The 10,615-nt window shown below is 43.9% G+C and overlaps 1 protein-coding gene across 3 annotated transcripts in view; it reads right to left on the minus strand.

The window, feature by feature from the left end:
* Frmd4b (FERM domain containing 4B) overlaps window positions 1-10,615 on the minus strand; it is a 229,964-nt gene that overhangs the window by 174,531 nt on the left and 44,818 nt on the right. For 2 of the 3 annotated variants that reach the window (XM_019209337.2, XM_010635978.1), the window contains exon 1: window positions 10,545-10,609. The exons of the other annotated variant lie outside the window; for it this stretch is intronic. The gene's annotated coding sequence lies outside the window, so the exon portion shown is untranslated. Of the gene's footprint in view, window positions 1-10,544; window positions 10,610-10,615 lie in introns of those variants that run through there. 3 annotated transcript variants of the gene reach the window in all.

The raw sequence follows: 10,615 nt of genomic DNA on the forward strand, positions 1-10,615 counted from the left end.
GGTTCACTGTATTTCTGAGCACATCTGGTAAAGACACTGGTAGAGGAGGACTTCTACCTCAGAAAGAAGCAAGAATGATGGGATAAATGTATTTAAAGGAAGGGGGAGTATTTTGATGGAGATGAACGGCAATATGTCTTTTACTGTAATTTTAGTTTTACAATTTAAACAGTCACCGTAGATCTGGAACGCCTTTTGTACAGGCTGAAGGAGGAGCCAAGCGATGTGCTTGTGGTTCAGTGTGGAACCAAGAGTCCAGGAAAAGCCCAGGTGAAAAACCTGGACACCTGGAGAGACGGTGTTACAGAGCAGGAAATCAAGAGGTCACATTTGGATATGGCCAAGTTTAAGAAGCGGATCTTTCAACCAACGGAGGCAGTCTCCTCAGCCCTTTTTACTCTAGTCTAAATGAGCTTATGAAATCTTTTACAGCTACGAATTCAGACAGAGGGAGAGATTAGAGGCTGGGAGAGTTGCAGCAGTCCATGAAAGGCAAATGTGTAAATGGAAAAAGCTGAATTTAGGTAAATGGCAAAGTAAGTTCACTTTATTCAATGGCTCCAGTGAGTTGAGTTTTAGATTTTGATGCCTTCGAGCTGTGATCTCGGTTCTTGCACTAGTTACCTTACAGCTGAAATGAATTTCTGTGCATACCAAATGGGTTTGATTAGACCTATTTCACATCACTGTTGGGAGAATTAAATGATACACATAAAGTAGTTTGCACTCTCTCTGACACATAGGAAAATGTTACTTAAATTTTAAAAAAACACTGTGGCTAACATTTTGTAAATGCTGAAGATGAGCCAGGCACCCTTGTGAGATCTTCATTTACACAATCTTGTTTTGTCCCTTCAATGAACTGGGAGGAAGGTGCCCCCATTTTGCACACAGGAAAACAGTGCACAGACGGCTCCAGCAGCACCCTTGTCACAGAGCTCTGAAGTGGAGATGTCCGGGCTTAAAAACTGATCAGAGTTTGCATGCTAGCACAACTCATTTTTGCCTTAGGACCAACTTTGTGTAAGGGCCCAAATTTTTAGATTTGAAAAGTTGCCATTCTCCAATCGATGCTATTTTTAACCTTTACACTAAACATAAATATACATCTTATTCTACTTTTTTCTAGGTAACCAAACCCAAAAAAAAGAGAACTCAGAGAGGCTGTTCTGTGGGTCACACTGCTGGCTGGTGGGGGGGACTTGACTTTAACCCATCTACTGGCCCATTCTATTTTCCTATTTTATCACGGACCTTTTCTGTCTTAGATAATAAGCATCTAATTGCATTTTAATGAGACACACTGATTTCTGTAGAAATATTTGTTGGCTACCCTACCCAAGGCATGGCCCTTGTAATGACTGGGCCTCGCTAGCAGTTGCATGTGTTAAGGGTCAGGGCAGGGACAGCAAACACACATGAGAGACAGCAGCAACCAGGATCCAGAGGCATTGTGAACAGGGACCTGGGCAAGGGGGTCATAGTCCTCTGGAAAGGGACTCAAGGCAGGGAGGAGAAAGCTTAAATACTTCCTTTCGGAGAGACAGAAAGTGTTGATTTCATAGACTAAATTGAGAAAACAGTATCACTAAGGCATAGAGCTAAGCCAGGGTGGTACACACCTGTAATCCCAGGACTCTAGGAGGCCGAGGCAGGAGGATCCTAAGTTTGAGTCTACTGGGGCAACTTAGTGAGACCTTGTCTCAAAATAAAAAATAAAAACAAAAAAGGGCTGGGGGATGTAGCTCTTTGTGAAGGCTCTGGGTTCAATCCCAGTATCACACCCACACCAAAAGCTACCAAGTAAAAAGCTAAGAAATAAAAACCATCTAGGCCTGGTGTCTCTATGCAAGGGTCACTGGGCCCCTCTCTTGGTTGTCATCCAGAATGTAACCTTTAATCTGGGATCTGGTGGGGAGAAAGAAGGAGCTGGGGATCCTGCAGATTTTAGAAGCATTAAAGGTTATTCATGCACAGAAGAGACTGAAACAATGCATATATGAAGATAATTATCTGGCAGGCTTCAGTTTATCCATCACTCGTTCACCTATCCATCTATCATCTACCCTGCCGTCCACCATTCTTCACCCACAAGCATTCATACGTCTATCCACACAATACTGTTTTTAATACTTTTAAATACCGATACATTTAATTTCTGTAATAATACCATAAAATAACTTTTGGGGGGAGGTACTGTAATTCTCCACATTTTATGCTGAAAAAAAAAAATTGAGCTGGAGACAACACGTGTGGTCAACAAAAGTCAAAGTGGGATTTGAGCTCTTGAAAGTCTAAGTTGTAGACTCAATTGAAAGCACCAGACAAGGTTTCTCCAGTATGGGTTGAGTGAATAAATCAGAGAAAAACTGACAGGATTTGATCTTCGTATATTTTTACCTTTTAACAAATAAAACATTAAATTGGTGGCCAGCATCTGGGCAGTGGAGGCAGCCTGAACACACTCCCACTCCAGCCCCGCGGCTTCCTGGCTAACATATCCCCCAAAATCAATAAAGAGGGGTTTGCAATAGCCTCCTGAAGAGGACAAAGGTAAGGCGCAACATTTCGTAAAGCAGCAAAATCTAGCAACTCTCCCTTTCAATATCTCTCATAGAGAAGTTCTTGCTGATACACACACAGAGACAAGTAGACCAAATTGGGAATGCTGGAAATTTGGAAAAAACCCGAATATCCAACAAGAGAAGGTTGATTTATTCTCCCAGAGACTGAAATGAATTTAGAGAGGAATCCCAAAAACTGGTGAAGAGAAAAATAAAGTAGTAGAAACACACACACACACACACACACATTCAGAAATGAGCAAAGCATACTGTTTGTACATGTGGCACAATTAAAAAAAACAGTCTGAGAATGAAAAACTTTCAGGCAGGTCTACTTCTGGACATAGGGAAGAGGAACAAAGGATGTTTCAAATGAGTCTACACAATTTTTTTATACTACAAAAGATATCTGAAGCAAACATGGCAAATAATAAGGTGCTTTAAAGTTGACAGGTGGGAAGATGGATTATCTATATTATCTTTTATATTTTTGTTACCTTGACATAACCCCTGAAAGTTTTTTTATTCTTTTTTTTTTTTTTTGGTAACGGGATCGAACTCTGGACCTTGAGCTTGGGAGGCAGGCAGTAGAACTACTGAGCTAAATCCCCAGCCTGAAAGTTTTTTTTCTTAAAGCTAATACTGTGAGCAAAAAGTGCCACGTGTAAGGCCTAGCACACAGCAGCCGCTTAATAATTACTATCTATTAGTTCAGACAGAAGTAAAGGGAAAACAGCTATTTAAACAAAAAGCTTTACCCAAACACAAAATTCAGTGGACTAAATGTGACTAGGATATTAGGAGAAAAAGAGACTATTTAATTTAGCATCTTAGCCTCTCTCAGAGCAAAAATTTGTGTCAAGAGTGACAATATGGCACGGATGTACACACACAAATGTGCAGTTACATATGGGTGTTGATCTAATTTTTTTCACAGGAGCTTAATTTTTGCCTCCTGTCCATGCTGTAAGCCACCTGGTCTATTTATAAAATTTAGAACTACAGATCTTATTTCTCATTTTAGTCATCCAAACTTTTCCACAACAACCAGTGAGGACATCAAAATAAAGCATTGAGAATAAACTTAAGTAAAGGGATGAACCAGGAGGTTATTTCCGGCTGCAGCTCCACCTAGAAAAGATGGAACGAGAGAAAAATAAACACCCCTTTAGAGTGGGAGGAGAGTCTTCTCTTAACCTGACGTTTTCCAAGCTGTGCTACAAGGGTTCAAAAAATGCTTTTCAAAGATCTTGAGTCTAATCTTGTTGACCTTAAATGACAGAGGTCTTTGAGAAATGAATTTATGTCAAGTGAGGGGCTGAAGAATGAAATTGGTTTTTCCTTTTCAGCAACTTAAACTCCCTGTCATAAAATCCAAGCTTTGGTTACAAGAAAAAGTGAAGGATGAATTTTCTCAGTGAGAAGTGGACTCTTTGCTGATCAGATGGATGCTCCTTCTCTCTGTGTGCATGCGCTATTCACTACTTGTAGTTGATTCCATGGCTGCCCCATCTTCACCAGAATGTAAGCTTCAGTCAGGAGATTGCTGGGGGTTGCGCCACTTTTTCACAGCTAAATTCCGCACCCTCCCATCAATGCAACCTCAGCCTCTGCTTCCTTCCCACTGGCCCTGACTTGGTTCCGGCTGTGGTTCTAGCACCTGCTGGGCAGGCATTTGTAGGCTGTGATGTGCTGTCCAGACTTCTCCGGAGCTGCTGGGAGCTCTGTCAGCTCTCTGCCTGCTCTGGGAATTGCCCTTTCTTAAACAGCCACCTACCTCAAGGTAACCCCCACTTCCCAGGACAGCCCACCACCAAAGATGGGTTGATGAGGCTAGGGGGAAGCCCAGCCCTCTTGTTCTAACTTAGGACGACTTTCTAGTGCAGAGCTATCTGTAGAGCCTGAATTGCAGTCAGTGTCTCCCTCTGATTAACCTCCCATCTTTCTGTTGCCTTGCACAGGTGCTGGCCCCTAGAAGGCTTCTTCGTTTCTCCTCAGAGCCGGTCTCCTAAGGAACCAAATCTGTGTTAGCGTCATGCTTCTCTTTAGTAGGTGCACTGCTTCTCCTGGTCCCCGCAGATGGCCAGGTTGTGTGACCAGCTCTGATTGATGACCTGTGCGAAGTAATTTAGCAGCCAAGCACTTAGCCAGTGCTCAGCCTCAAAAGATCTTGGCTTTCTAGCACAGCAACTGGCAGGGTCCAGGAGCACTCTGTGAGCCTGAACGACAGTGACGAGTCGAGCTTGCGGCCAGCCTGAGCTCAGACAGGGAGCATGGGCCAAACCCAGGCCCCTGCTGCTGTAAAGCACAACGCTCCCAAGGCTGCCTGCTGTCCCAGCCTGGTCCATCCTGACTCACAGGCCATGCCACATCACTGCCACAGCCTCCTCACTCCCTTCCCTTCCCTTCCTGCCTCCCTTTGGCCACCCTCTACACACCATGCACTCACTGCTGCCAGGGACAACACCACATCAACCTTTCCCCTCTCCCTGGAGGTCTGGAGGAAAACATCAGCATTCCAAAGTACAAGACTGTCCTCAGTCAGGTGTCATCCTCAGCCAAAACTGTTGTTCATCTGTTTCACTTTCTACTCATCAAGCTTTTAGAAAACCCTCCTACTAATCACCCACACAAGTCATGTTCCTGCCTGGAATGCCTTGTTTCTCTTCATAACCTTAATCCTACTTGTTCTAAGGAACCACCTCTTCCAGGGAGCTTCTCTGGCTCTCCCCGCCTCCTGCTTCCCTCCACTCTTCATCAGAAGGATGGGAGTTTGCTGGAGCTTGGTTTCCTTAATGGTCTCCCCAACTCGACATGTTTGTTGAAGGCAGGGGAAAATTATTTTGATTTTTGTGTTTCTAACATCTTGGCATAGTAACTGGGACATGTTAAATGTTTGATACTTATTTTCTGTCTGAATGAATGAACACATTAACAAGTCAGCCTAGAAGGCCAAACAGCATATTGTGTAGCAAGGACAGGCACTTATCTAGAAAATCTTAATTTCCTAGTGACTGGGTTTTGGGTGAGAGAACTCTTCCATATTCTTTCAAGCTCTGCTTGTTGATGGCAGACTGTGGGTTTTTCTTTCTCTGACATTCTCCACTCCACACTGCTTTTCTTTTTTTTTTTTTCTAGTTCAGGGATTGCCGAATGTTTTCTGTAAAGGGCCAGCTTAGATAGTAGCAATCTCCAGTTTTCTGCCAACTCCTCAACTTGAAGCAACTGAGTTACAATTTTTCCATTCTGCCACAGTAGTTTGAGAGCACCTGTGGCCATGTAAATGAATGGCAATGCCGATAAAACTTTATTTGCAAAACCAGGAGGTAGGGCAGACTTTGCTGGTAGAGAGTGAAGGGTGCGTCCAAGCCAATTGTACCTGCTTCGGAATACACGCAGATCACTGAATGCTCAGTGGGGTGCTGCCCTTTGGAGGATATGAATGACCTTGTGACCTTTGCCAACCAACGAAGGGTTCAGGTTCAAGAGATACCAGCGTGTGGATCATGAGGATCTTGGATATAGAGAGAAGATCTTCTCACAAGACCTAGTGTGGAATGCCTGTGCTTTCCTAGATTTATAGATGGGCTTAATTAAAAGAGGATCTGGGTCTCCTGAGGGGAACACAATCCAAATACCCAAGATCTACCCCACACTCTGCTGTGGGAATCCCCACCTTCTTCTCTGTTCATGAACAGCCACCATGTATAGATGAAAACTGAGTTCCCTTCCAAAGTAGTCTTGCTGATAAAAGCAATAGTAATACCCTTAGCTACCTTTTGTCACATGCCTTCTCTGAGTTCAGTGTTACGGCCTCTATATAACCAAGGGCTAACACTTACCGAGCATCTGTTTGTGCCAGTCAAGTGTTAACTGCAATATATGTACATTATTATCATCTCACCCTACCTCCCTGCTCTCCCTCTTACCCAAGAGGGAATGAAGCTCAGAGAGGGGAAGTAATGCTCAAGGTCAAGTTTGTTGGAGCTGAGCCTATAGACTCCCTGCATCTTGCACTGTACACCATGTTCTTGGCGCGAGCTGTCTGGTCGGGGACCCAGACTCTTCTAGTCTCTTAAATATCCTTCATTCTGTTCACGTTGCCTCCTCTTGAAGGCAATGGCTCCATTCAGGGTTTGGAAGAAATTCTATCTTTTGAGTCACTGGGAAGAAGCAGAAAATCTAACCCCAAGTAATAAACTGAGGGTTCTGTGTGAACATGTCACAATTAATAAAAAGCAAAGGGTGTCGATCTTTTTACAGCAACATTCTTCCATCATTTTCCATGTTCCTTGTTTGCTAAACATAATTAATTGCTTTAGTGCAACCCATCCAGCAAAGATATAAGCAAGATGGGCAGGTGGCTGATGAATCAGCTTTTAGAATTTAGCTTCAATTAAAGGTGAATTCTCATGTCTGCCGCCTGAACCAAATTCAAGCCTGCACTTAACAAAGTAAGGGGTTGTTAAAGGCTGCCTCATTTCAGCCTTACAGCTAGTATCCTAATTATTCATAGTTTGTTGGCAAATTATGTCACTTGTCACTGTGATATCTAGACGTGGAGGAAGTGTTTAATTCCAAAGAAGTTATGCCTTCCTGGCTTTGCTAGCCAGGCAAGAAGGCTGCTGCCAAATACTGTATGAATAGGTGGGAGATCGTATTTCACTTACAGTATAGGAATAAACAAAACACCCCCAGGGGCACTGCCAGGTATTTCGTGTAATGGATCTCTCCCACCCCGCCCTCATTCCTCTCTAGAGTTATTGAGCTTTGGATTTCCTTACAAACAAGACTGTCTAGAAGCGAGAAAAAGTCAAGAAGATGATAAAAAATTGGGTTCAGTAAAATATGTAACTCTCTGGGGTGTGGTTCTATTTCATATGCCAGAAACCGGGGCTGTACAGTGGGACAGTCCCCTCTGTGGCTGAGAATTCAGAATTATAGAGGCAGCAATACCGATGTTCTTCTGAGGAGCCCCCAGAAGCTTTAACTCAAATTTCTGTGGCAAAATAAAAAAAGATTGGGGCATTAGTCTTTACATTTATCTTGGAAAATAACCATTTTTATCTGGGAGAGCACTAGAGCTGAGATTCCAAAAGGGCAGTGGACACTGCTGGTCGCATTGTCACTGAGAGTTTTGCCCTTCTCCAGTGTGGGGCTGACATGCCCTGTGACTGGGCCCATCTCCACCTCCAACTTCAGAACCAGGTCTGCCCCCATTAGTCAGTCAGGGTAACTCCGTGCTTCCCGACCTTTTATTCATTATTACTCTTGTAAGGAGCCTTTTAAAGCATTCTTTTGTTTGTTTGCTAGTCATGCCTCTGCCGAAATGGAATGCCACAAACACACTTTCCCTGTGTTTCTGCCTTGTAAGTACATTTGTGCTTAGAAGGAGGGAATTTTTTGCTACCCTTCCTCCCCAGATGATTTTCGCTCCTTTTGGACCCTATCATTTCCCCCCAGAATGCCAAAATTATCTTATGCTTTTTTCCAGTCAGTGTGCAGTACTGGGCTGGGCACAGACACTACACAGGACTTCCAGGTTGCAAATTGATGCTTTTTGTTGACGATGAGAAAATCTCTTTCTTTCTGGACCCACTGACATGTGGACCTAAGGCCTAGAACTTCTGTGTCTGTCTGCTACCACGAGGGAGGAAATCAGCCGAGGATTATGATAACAAATGGAAAAACAGGGCCAATGAATTACAGAGAATAAGCATAGGGCCCCATCAAACCATCCCTGAAGTTCATTCTCCTGTAGAATGTAGGTAAATCTGAGTTGGGTTCCTATTATAATTTTTTTAAAATCCTTTTTAATAGAACAGGTAACATTAGTCGAAGGCTTCCTAAGATCCAGGTAGTGCGCTAAACACATGAGATGTCAATTACTTCTCTTCTCAGTCTCTGTGATTAGTACTGTTCTATTCCCTACTCTACAAAGGATTGAAACTGAAACGGAGTAAGACTGACCTACCCAGGGTTATACACAGCAAAGGCTGGATTCACTCACTGGCCTATTTTACTTGGTCTTAAAGTATAAGTCACTTTTTAAAAAAACTACCTTTCCATTCTATACAATTTATGCCGTTCCTTTTTTTATTTTTTGGTACCAGGGATTGAACTCAGGTCCTTGCACTTGCGAGGCAGGCGGCAGAACCACTGAGCTAAATCCCTGGCCCAGGGCACTGCTTTTTTGCTCAATATTTGAAAAGCACTTAAAATGATCTTTGTAAATGAGTAAGCTGCACAATTAGGAATAGCATGGCTCTCCTAAAGCAGAAGATATATTTTTTTTAAAAAGTCATTTCTTCACAGGCATAAGAAACTTTAAATTTAGAGATGGTTTTCTCATGAAAGCCAATTTTATTTTAGATGTGCTTTCTGATCATGATAAGAAGGTATCGGCTTAGTCCCCATCCTCTTCACATAAGAGAAGAAATATATTTTAATAGCATATTTAGTAATGCTTTCAATTTGCAGCTGTACTTAAAAATAATTATTGATCAACCTTATAAAGAACTCAGAGTGTCCTGGGTTTCTGGAACCTTCATACTTGAATTGGTCAGTAACAGCATTAGAGATAATCCATAAATCCCTTGAATCCTTGGGGAGTGGGGCACAGAGCCTGTTTGATTGGCTATAGTTTTTGTGTTCTCTTTTTGAAAGTTTCCCAAACATGAGTAAGAAAAAGCAAAGCCACACAAGGGGCACTTATGCTGTAAACCAAACTGAGCAGGGATTTCCCAAGAGAGAAAAATGCTGAAAGACAGACACACCTCTGGCTCCAAAAAGCCAGAAGAGCTGTCTCCTGTGTCCAGATGGGATCTATCCACAGTTCCCTAATACCCTGGAGCCCCACGTGCTGCCCTGGTTCTCAGCCTGGCTTTTGGATTCCATTTCAGAATGCCTGACAGCACAGGCATGTTATACTAAGCAGCAGCCCAGGAAGCACAAGTTAACTGTACCTCGCAGTTTAACAAGGGTGACTGGCGGGGGGGACCCTGAATCTTTAGGCGTCTGTGGTTTAACCTTAGGTGTGTGCACATTTTCACCACGCTGAATCGCTGGAAGATTATGGCTTGTCAAAACCGAGCATTTGATCACAACAATAATGATATATAAATCCAGCCACATTAGGAATGATCCAACAATGCTGTTCCACATCGCATGGAAACGTGACCTGTGTTCCCAGAAACCCAGGTATAATCTTCCTAATTTTACAATGCAGTTTTTTTTTTTAAACCTCAAAGACGTTAAGCAACATACAGGACTCTTAATCTATAAACTAGTGTTTAAAAAAATACCCAGGCAAGCTGCAGTCCAGAGAGGATGAACCGTCTCCTAATTGAACAAAGTTGCTGCATTGTGTGCCTGCAGGATGGGACACGGGGAAGAAATAAAGACACTGTGTTGTGTGACAGGGAGTAAGTGAGCGTTCTGTGGCTCAGCCAGGCCACCCTTCCTTTCTCCAGCCTGTCAGCCTCCTACAAAGTATTCACATTTCACTGTCCTTCCTTCCTTCCAAAAACCAGGAGGCACAGAATCAGCTTTTCCTGGCTCTGTCTTGCAAGTTGGGGCTGCCTGATGGAAAGACTGAAATAAAATCAAAAGCAAGGAAAGCAAATCCACTAAGGCGCCCCTCTGACAATAACTGAAGGTGAAACGCTGCTTCTGAAACGGCCACCCCCCATCCCAATGAAATAAAAAAGGAATCGTCTGAATGCCAATCAGCACTTGCTGCAGACCCTCTGCTGCAAAGCGCCAGCCAGTGCACCGTGCCACTCTGACAGACGAGTCACTCCTAAGTGCCCCCCTCGCCCGACTGCAACCATTCACAGGCTTGTCAGGCGGCGGTCACCCAGAGCTGGTGGGCACCGGACCCAAGGGCCAAGCAATCCGACGCGAGTTTGAGAAGAAAGGCGCGGGGAGAGAGAGGACTAGGAAATCATACAGGTGGGGCCGGCGGCCCGGCTCGCTCACCTGGTACACGTCCCGCAGCCCGCACCACGTCCGCAGCACCTGGTGGCACGCCCGCAGCCTCTCGGTGCACC

This window comes from Fukomys damarensis, unplaced genomic scaffold, assembly GCF_012274545.1.
Source record: "Fukomys damarensis isolate Sample0158 unplaced genomic scaffold, DMR_v1.0_HiC HiC_scaffold_28, whole genome shotgun sequence".
NCBI lineage: Eukaryota > Metazoa > Chordata > Mammalia > Rodentia > Bathyergidae > Fukomys > Fukomys damarensis.